This window comes from Diorhabda sublineata, chromosome 8 (assembly GCF_026230105.1).
Source record: "Diorhabda sublineata isolate icDioSubl1.1 chromosome 8, icDioSubl1.1, whole genome shotgun sequence".
Lineage (NCBI taxonomy): Eukaryota > Metazoa > Arthropoda > Insecta > Coleoptera > Chrysomelidae > Diorhabda > Diorhabda sublineata.
In genome coordinates, this window is record NC_079481.1 from 24,935,412 (window position 1) to 24,946,236 (window position 10,825).

The 10,825-nt window shown below is 31.5% G+C and overlaps 1 non-coding gene across 1 annotated transcript; it reads left to right on the forward strand.

Annotated features, from left to right (window-relative positions):
- The first annotated feature begins 10,096 nt into the window (after positions 1-10,096).
- Positions 10,097-10,179, forward strand: Trnal-cag (transfer RNA leucine (anticodon CAG)). Its single transcript has one exon. It is a non-coding gene; the product is annotated as a tRNA-Leu (tRNA).
- The last annotated feature ends 646 nt before the right edge of the window (positions 10,180-10,825 follow it).

Consider the following 10,825-nt stretch of genomic DNA (forward strand, 5'->3'; position numbering starts at 1 on the left):
TGCAGCTGTCATTACAAAATAAAATTCTAGTTAACACTAAATTCGGTCATAGACAGAGATCTACACATCCCCACCGTTAAAAGTGAAGTAAACCGCTGCAGTGAGAGATATAGAAATAGAATTAAATCCCATTCAACTGTGCTAGCGAGTAAATGACAGGTGTACCTTTTGACTAGGTTTAATTAAGTATTTATCCATGTTGTCAAAACAGAAGACTATAGCTTAAGAGAGGATATATTTTAATAAAAATATTTCCTGAATGGAAATTTTGTAAAGTCATACTATTACTTACATACTTATTATTTACATATATTAAACAGATTGTAAATTCCATGGAGTTGAAAAAAATTCTAATACGAGTAAATCATTACTCTAATTGGGTCAAATCTCCTTCATTTTTGCAGCGTACACACAAGGGCGGATCCAGGGTCTTGACAAAGGGGGAGTCATTAGTACTAGGACGAGTCCTCCCCCAAAGGCATGGCATTTTAAGCCTTTCACCCACAACAAAAATTATTACCTTGTGTTTGACAGTATAATGACGAATTTCACGCAATTTTTACTTTAAACCTCAATTTCTCATCGATTTTGAATCATATATCACAACGTCAATCAGTATACTGTATATTGTTGTTTTGTTTAGGATAGTTCTCCATTACAGTTTAATAATTGAGAAATAATGCGAGATTTTTATTGAGTCTATTTTGACTTGTTAACTAATCATAATAACGTTTATCAATTCTCGAAACTACATCTTATTAGTTATTTGGAGGTAGACGGACTAAGGGTCTAAGGATTACAGAAACTGACAATTTTACCAAAGTAATTAATTAAAAATTAAACTATGCTAATATGTACATACTGAAATGGATATTAATCAGGGCTTACGAGGGGTCCATGACCCTCATGCCCCCCTGGATCCGCGCTTGCGTACACATTATTTGATATAAAAATACACATTTATGTCCTTACCACTATTTAATCTATTTCATGAAATAAAATGAAAATAGTTCAAATAGAATTTGAGTGGCATCAATAACAGATTGAAGTAGACAAAAACGACTAAAGGGTCACTTCTGACCCTACTACAGGAGATTAGACGAAAAAGATAGTTACAGTTTCAGTAATAGGTTAATACGGGCTTCTTTGGAGCCGTATAATGTGGTGCTAGGAAAGCAAACCTAAAAATGGCGTCATGGTTTTCCAATGATGACTATATCCTGGAAAATTAATTGAGTCTTTCTACGACTACCTATCACAATTTAGTAAGTGATTGAAGCAGTTGATTTTTCGATCTTCAAGACCAAATAAATGCTATCAATTGTTTGGAAAGATAGACAAAATATAAAAATTTGTATCTCTAAAAATTTATCTAGCGCCCGTATAGTTCTCATCTAGTTAAATTGGGAAACGTTTCTATTTACGAAAGGTCATTTTCTTCTATAAAAAATTGCGTTTTTACTTTACCGTAATTGCGATACTCCCTCACAAGCGCTTCAAAACTCTTATCGCATTTTCAACGAACCCGAAGTCGGCTCGTTATTGTTCTCAGTAGAGCAGTCATCAAAGGAAACATGAATGTTCATAGGGAACCCTTTCGGGAATTACGTCTTATCGTTTCGTGTCGTATTTTATGTCGATTCGTGTTTGAATAATAATATTTTGTTTCTGTGAATCGTAGTATGAATAATTACTATCTATATAGTTTTATTTTGTTTTTTAAAAATATAATTCTTATGAAATAATTTTAAAAACATTTCCATATACCGCTGTGTTATTTACATAATATTTCGTACTTGATTACATCTTTAAATTACAATTAAATTCAACACTACGTTGAATCATTAACCTAAACATATTTGTAATATATATCGAATCATCCTTGTTGAAAGTAACAGTAATTCTTGACGAATTTTTACTAAGTAGTAGTCATTAAACGTCAATGTTGCCAAATAGTGTCGATTTTCTTAGGAAATTAATAATATGACGATGGTAAGAATAGTGACTTTTTTGAGATTGACAACAGTTTCACTGCGGTCTCTCACTGAAAGGAGATCAATTTGACTATAATATTTTGTCGTCACAGAATCAAAACACTCAATTTACACAGTGACACGGTTAACATAAAGATTAAGATAAGATAAGATAAATGCAAGTGTCAAAGTTATTACGCTGAAACAAACCACTCATTATGATTGTTCAGATAGATCTCGTTAAAATCTGAATCACTTAGAGTTAAAGTAAAATCCGTCTCATTAGCGGTATTCCGCTGTTATTGTCCTCCACAGTTCCCTCACAATCCATTCTCTAGCTCTCAGATATCTATCTATTATTGCACGTCCAATGTTTGTTTCTTGAAGTTAGTTATCCTCTACGTCTTCTCCCTTCGGTCTCCCATTCCAATATTCCTTTTGGCCTTTTGTGTTTTAACATTATTTGAACGTGATCATACCACTCTAGTTTTCCTACTATTATCCATTCTACTCTCACTCGTTGCCATATTTCTACAGTTGTTCTTTTCCAGATTTCTGTGAATTTTATTTTTTATTGTTGTTATTGGCCGTTGTTCTAAAGATACTTTTTCTGCTTTTCTAGTTATAGTGTTGTTTCATTGAAGAAAAACATTGCTTGTGCGGCTTTATTCCTGTAATCTCTTATATAATTCTTACTATACTTCTTATATACATCTTGGTGTAATGTCGATCCTAAATCCTAAAGTCCCTATAATGCGTTTCTTCCTCGTCCAGCATTCTCATCATATACTTCATGTCCGCTTTTTTCTGTGCAAAAATAACTTGATTATACGCTAATAGCAGTAAATGCAGTACATTCCTTTGAAACTGTATACTAATACTTACTGCACCATATCTTTAAGGCCTGTTACATATACAGGATGTTCCGGGACTCAATGCAAAAAATTCAGGAGTGAATAGATAACGTGAAAATAATTCTGTGACATGAGAATATGTCGCATATATTCAAGTATATTTTCGAAATTATACATTCGAACATTATGAATTTTTAATGGATAATTAAGTATGTCCATGTAATGTGGTTGACGAAATATTCGACACTAGTATTCATGATTGAATTGATTTTATAAGAAAAAGGTATTATTGGTTTAACTCGATAATATTTATGGTTTAAAGTATATGTAGATTTTTAGATCGTTATACATGGCAAGGAAACCGTTTGCCATAAAGAGACATTCTGAAGAAAATTATCATAAATTGTAATCATTGACAATACTTACAGGAGGTATAGATACACAATCAAATATTTCCAATAGGCAAGCATACTGTCGAACATCGTGTTACGTAAAAATTGTATTGTAGAAAAATTTAGTTAGTAAGCCTACAATTTATCAAATAAAACCAAATGTTCGGAGTGGATAGCTTGTACAATACACTCTTCCGTAGTCTACGGAGGATATTTCGTTGAACTTGGAAGAATTTTCCAAGATTCAGCCTTTAGCGTCTTAATGGAAGTTTATTCTATCGATCATTTAGTTCCTTGTTCGGTGTTGCATATACCAAGCTTTTAAGATATCCTCAAAAAGGAGAAGGTATTGAAACACAATCAAATATTTCTTGGAAACAAGTTTGTCTTCACAAATTAAGTAAACTAGTTTCTATTATTTTTTCAAAATGATATTTAAGGAAGGGTCCTTTATGCTTTTGTATCTTTTAGTGATTCCATAGTGAAATGTTTGACACATACTTAGGATATTATTGATTGATTTAATAAAGTGTAAGTATAGCAGGAGCTCTTTGGGTTTGAATTAAGGATACACCAAGTGATTTCATTCTTATAGAGTCAATATCTATAATATTTTATAATGTTATAATTATTACTATTATTGAACGTTTATTATTTGAAGACTTGGCAACAGTTATTTCATTTCATAACCTCGTTTATTATTAGAATTGCTTGGATAGTAACGATGATCTAATCATTAAATATAGAATAATCAGAGTCAATTTGAAAATATTGTTGCAGTTAAATATGAAATCAATATAAATATTAGCGTCTACAACTGATTATAATAATTAGACACAGCACGATAATGACAATAATGATAGTACCTTTTGCTGTCTCTTTGTCCGTCTTAAAATATGCGATACGGTACTAATGTTGGTAATTAAAAGTGTTTAGCTGTTATTTTTCACGAGTTAATTATTGGAATGTTTAAACACTTAGTAAAGACCAGATAATAGTATGTTTATGCACTGCCCTATTTTCATTACTCGAATACTTTCACTTTTTCTTCTTGCATTATTTCATAATTCTTTCGATAGAGTCGTTTTTCAGTTTTTCTGGTAACTTATAACGATTATATTATAATTATTATCGAATTATTTGTTCAACTAAACTGATATATTGATTATTATCTAAGATATGATCAATTACATTCCAGCAACCATTATTTAGAAATTTATTATTCCAGATCTATAGAATTTATGAATGAGATATCCATTGAATTAGTTAGGCCAAAATTCATAGGAGAAATCAGAAAACATCTATCTATGTAATTGTTTTATAATAATTTTCCTTCAATTTGAATGGATAAAACCACAATTATCGGAATAATGATCATTTTATTAGAGCCGACTTTAATTGCTTCTATTTTTAATAAAGTCGAGCTTGAAATAGAACATGGCATTCGACACACAGCGGTATACTAGCCTTAAATTCGTCCTCTTATCGAAAACAAAATCTTTTGGATTATATACAATTAAAAAAACTAAGCCTTGCAGCAAACATCGGGAATGGGCTACGAATTAGAACCAATATTCTTTTGTCATTTCGGAAAATACATGAGTCATATAGGCAACTAGACAACAACAAAAGCATTTTATTGTAATGTTTTTCTTATTTATTTATACAATTTCTATTCGTGGGATGAAATAATAGACACTGTCTTCTATGTTCTTAAATTATTCAAATACCTTACACTACACTTAACTAATTTATATAATCCACTTATCACTATTACTTAACTAACTTAAATATTTTAAATTCTTCGATTACTTTCTATTTCCGTCTGTTCACTACGACTATTTATTTTGAAAATTCCTATATCCAAAAAGAATTTCTCACAAATTCTAGAAAATAAAGAAAAAAATTAATGAATAGCCCTTCCTAGAAATTATTCATAAGAAACAATGTAAATAAACCGCTTACTATAATAAAAACTTATATAACACAACTATCAAACGGATTTCAGCTATTTCCAACGTAAATCAAAGGCGCCACGTTTCCGCCGAATTTTGTAATTCCATTACAACCAGACAGGATCGACATCGGACTTGTTCGTAACATTATTAATGACGACTTGTACGCAAACGTACATATCAAATGTCTCACAAATAAAGTGGATTTTATCAAAATCGACGTTCCTATATAATTCCTATTTACTCGAAAGCTGGTTAGTAATGTGAAGTATCAAATATTAGCTATTATCACATATTGGCAAAACATTGATCTTTTCCAATCGTACATTGCTTAGATTGTATATTTATCGTTTTTAAAGGTAATTCTGAACCTAGAAATGAAAAATGTTGATTGACCTTTTTTTTGTAAAAGTATACAGGATTTACACTGAAAATTATGGAATATCGAAACGTTGAGACTTTCTTAAGTGGAACGTGGATGAATATATTTAATGGCCAATGAAAACCGTTAAAGGATGACATTAAAGACAGATTGGTCATTTGAAACAGAATTGTGAGCCCCATTTAACAATGATGTCGAGAGAATGAGAATATATTATAACAGAAGAAGAAAACATTTAATGATTACCAAATATTCCCTTGCATCTTGAAAAAACATTCACTTCAATTTTCTCTAAGTGAAATCTGCAGTTAAAGGTAGCTTGAAGGTTTACAATTTATCCGTCGAATATGCTAAAAAATGAGTACACGGGCGGCCTTAGACTGCCAATTGGTATTCAGATACTTATGTGATGAATGGTCAGTTATGAATTTTGATAGCTAAAGATTAAATGATTTGAGTTGTGCCACATTTTCCACATTTTAGGATGAGCCTTTGTCAACTTGTGAATCCAATTTTGTCTTATTGGAATCGGCAGGACAAAGCCAGCCGAATATCAGGCGCACTCCGGCACATTATCTGAAATAATACCAGTATGAACAAAAAGGCAAAAGTTAAAATATACAAAACCTGCATTATACCCATATTGACATATGCTATAGAAACAAGAACGGACAACAAAAAAACGAAAAGCATCATTCGAACAACAGAAATGAAAATATTCAGAAACATATGCGGAAACACACTAAGAGACAGAAAAAGAAACACTGACAGATGTGAGGTGGCAGACATACTAAGATGGGGACGTAAACGTAGAAGAGCTTGGAACTAACACGCGGACAGGATGACCAGAGAAAGATTAGCAAAGATTGCACGAGACGGTAAACCAAGGACACGACGACCTTTAGGAAGACCTCAAAACAGATGGATGGATTCATGGACATCAACATCTCAAGGATGAAAAGTTGGAAACTACAGGCCTGATGCGTACAATACGTTGAAGAAGAAGAAGGATTAGGCAGGAGCCAACATAGTGCGAATATTCCAGTTCCTCTATTGCATCTCTATTTCCTGCAATTATTGAAGGTGCGTGGGATATTGTGGTAGTTCTCATGAAACATCTTTTGAATTTCATTAGACTACGTTGTTTAATGTAGTAGATATTCATTTTTTTAGTCCATTTGAAAATCTGCTCTAGATATATGAATGTATATAATTTTATCACATCATAATCTAAATTTAGTCACTATTTTTCCAGAATGCTCTTAATACAAAGGACTTATTTGGTATTCCATCATTACATACAATTTATCATTGAGATTTGACAACGTCTCATTCGATCCAAAGGGAATAGTAACAAATTTTTAGCGGAGTTAATGAGTTTATCTGACATATAAAACTTCCCAAGTTAGGTTATCTAAGAGAATATAACGAGAAAAGCAGCACCGTATAACTCGCTCGCTCTTTTACGCTCTATATTGCGATATCTACTCAATATTCCAACAATGTTTAGCAGCAGAAGCGTTTGGAAATCGCAATTACCATAGTTTCGAATGGTATGTCGTTTCAATACATTTGCGTTGAATAAATTAATGCCTATCATAATAGTGCATACTGATGGTTATTGTAGAATGAATTGTTTGTTGTTAATCGATAATACATCAGAAAATATCTCTTCTTTATCAAATTGGAATTCATTCAACGCTTAGGTTCGTTAGTATTAGAAATATTGTACCAGCATTCATAATTACGCATTCTGACGCGTGTTTCAAATACTACCTTATTATCTTTAGAGACTGAAAGCATATTCTTTTTCTGAAGACGATAAAGTACGTCTGACAGTGTGATTATAAATATTGAATTTATCACAATTTTTCTAATGAGTGTTTAGAAACAATAGAACACTTTCAGCATCTAAGATAGATGAAAATTCCTCTACGTGAGCAGAGTTGATGAATCTTTGAAAGAAAGTCCAGTTAACGTGTAATTATTATTTGATCATATAACATATAACAGTGATAGGAACAAACTTCTATTGCAGCTAATGAGATTTTGAAAAAATGCACTGTTTTGTTGAGTAGCCTATTCTTTACAAATATTCTTATCAATATTTCACCAACATATTATTATGTGTGATAATGTGCTATTATTGTAGTTCAGTGACGTTCTTACAGCGCTGGGAACTACACGGAAATGATTATTCTGATGAATACATTAAAATATTGAATGAATTATTGTCTTTCTCCATTATTTGCAACAGTATTTCTTGCGTAAACAGTTTTGGACATCTTCGTTTTTTTTTTCTACTCCTGTTTCGGGCATACAACTTGGTCTTATTCCTGGGATGGTGAAGACTAGTTTTCATATCATATATCCGGTGGCCTGCCGGAGGTTTTCCTTTGACAATTTTGACTATCTATTTTGTTCATATTTGTTCGTATTTGTTCAATTTCTGCAATTAACGCCAATATACTTTAGGCTCATCATCTAATTTACTGTCTCATCGTATATAGCAAGTTGCAGGATTATGTTTTCTGATATTGTATTGAAGTCTGCATTCTATGAAGATATTTTTGGCAGCCGTTGCTTTTTAGATATCATCTCACAGCAGTTTTGGCTTCAATAACAATTTCTTCCATGATCAAGTTGAAGTGGACCGAGCAAAGGTTATCTCCTTGTCTCTTTTCTTTACTTTTGTATATTGGTGGTTTATTTGACATTTTTTTTATTTCAGTGATGTACACAAAAAATGTCAGGAAAGTTTTGTTATATTCGATGCTTGACTCTACGATCTGATAAATATCATAACAAATGAAAAAATAAAACGTTTTGATTTTTTTATTTATTAAACTTTAAATTCGGAAGCTACTAAATTTTACTTTCAAAGTCCTATATATAAGCGTCACCATCTCTGCGATCAGACATGTTTAAAAACTTTCTATTAAATATAACTTGAAAATACAGTATACACAGACGATTCACGGTTAGTTTTCAAAAAGACAATTTCTTGAAACATATGAGGGTTTGTTTGTACAAAAGAATCTTGGTTCGTTTCCGTTGAAGACAATTTCTTAAAACAAATCAAAAATAGAGCTTCTTTGAACAAATAAGGGTTTGGTTTATATAACACGGTTTCTTAACATAAATTACGGTTTGTTTTTGAAAATAATATTTAAAACAAATGTCGGTCAGTTTTTTTAAAATGAAAATAAAGAACTAAATGTCTTGAAAACAGTCATTTTTTAGAGCAAACAGTTTCTAATAAAAAGTTTGTACGATAAAATTTGATTCTTCTTTGGAAATGACAGTTTACGAAAATAAATTATTATTTGCTTCATATAGTTTCGGAAGACAGATGAGTTTTTCTAGTTTCTAAGATATATAATAGTTTGTGGAAAAACTCGCTACCATTAAAAGTCAATTTTTGTGTTTCAAGCAGACACTATATAAATTTGGATTATATTTCTCAATTTCCAGAACTTTTTATCAGACTGAGAGTGTGGTAAAAGGTTGGAAGCAAGATAGGGGTTGAACTTTGTAATGATACTTGATCCCTGTATTCGAGTGATTCACTGCCAGCGAACACAATGTTGCCATTTTTCTTTTCGATTTTTCATTAGCGTAAATAAATGAAAACGTGAAGGGAAGTATTAATAAAAGCATTGCTTCCAATCATAAATCAGTTTGTGGATGAAATTGAAAATGAAACTTGAATTATCGAAAACATGTGTGAGTTATGAGTCAAGCTGTTATTGAAAAAAAAAACAAATACATATCAAATCGAAGTATACCTCTCCATTGGAATCAATAAAATTAAATTCAAAATATGCATTTTATTCCAGTAATATTTGTTCAAATTAAAACCAAAGTTAGTAGTTGAATTTTAGCGATAAATTGTTCAGATTTCCAGTAGTTAATATTGTCATATCATCTCCAAATTCTCTCAATTTCAACATCTACCGTATGATGTGGAGATATCATCTGAAGACCTCCTTCTTTAACTCTAGGGGTTTGCCCTTTAAACTAGGAGACTTTCATTAGAACACATTTTGAAGTACATTATATTAATAGGAGTAGAAGGCATTAATTACAAATGTTTTGAGCTCAGAGCACCAACAGTAAAGAAACCTTAATCGCGATAAAGGCCTTAAGTGGTATATTTTATTTGCACCAAGTTTGAAGCCGGTTCGAGAACATACAACATCAAGTCATGTATTTATTATGAGCGATTTTCCTACCCTTAAGAGTAAGAGATTCAATCAAAAGACAAAAGACAAAAAAACTGTTTTTTATTCTGTAAATAAAAATCATTAAAATGTGTAGAATTTAAACAAAACTTTCAGGTTAGATATATGCATATTACATAGTTTTATTTAGTTTTTAAAGCATTTTGTTGATATATGGAGCCTCCAATATGTAAAAAACATTATCATTCAATATCAGAACTTGTTCTTTATTAACTTATAACAATTTTATAGAAATATGATAACAGATTTTATTATTTTCTTCAGTTTCAACGGCTATTAAAGAAAAATTTAAACATGTCAGGATGGCCGAGCGGTCTAAGGCGCTGCGTTCAGGTCGCAGTCCACTCTGTGGGCGTGGGTTCGAATCCCACTTCTGACATTTTTTTTTCAGTTAGGTGATACCTCAATATTAAAAACGTTTCACATTATTTTTAAAAAACTTTTTAACGTTACTCTCGACAGCTATTATTCTTCTATCGAAATATTCCAAATCTCGAAGCTTTATTTGATAAAGGAAAGAATCCAAAGGCACTAAGTTGCGCAGTCGCATTCTACTGCTTCTCTTCGACCAACTTATCAACCAGATACTCTATCACTCAACCACTGACTAATTGGTCAAGAGTAATGTACTGTTGGTCCATTTTGTTCAAAGTAAATGATACTAGTTCCCGTTACCAGCCGCATCAATTTAATTTTTCAAACTTGTTCTTATTGAAGTTCTGAAGCTAGGTAATTATCTATTTTTCTCAATTATTAAACATGCAATAATACCATTCTCAAGAATATAAGCTCCAATTATCGATTTTTTTATACTGTGTATGACATTCTCTAAAAATTTGCTTGCTACCTACTTATAAAACAAGTATAATGCAAAATATTCAGGTTGTCAATAGCAATAGAGCTTTTATTTCTTCGCAAATTTCAAATCTTCTATCGAAATTGTCGTCATTTTAGACGGGTAAAAGTTATTTAACGAGATAACTATTTTCTAAGGCACCACGTGCGACTTGGGCGATTGCCAATGT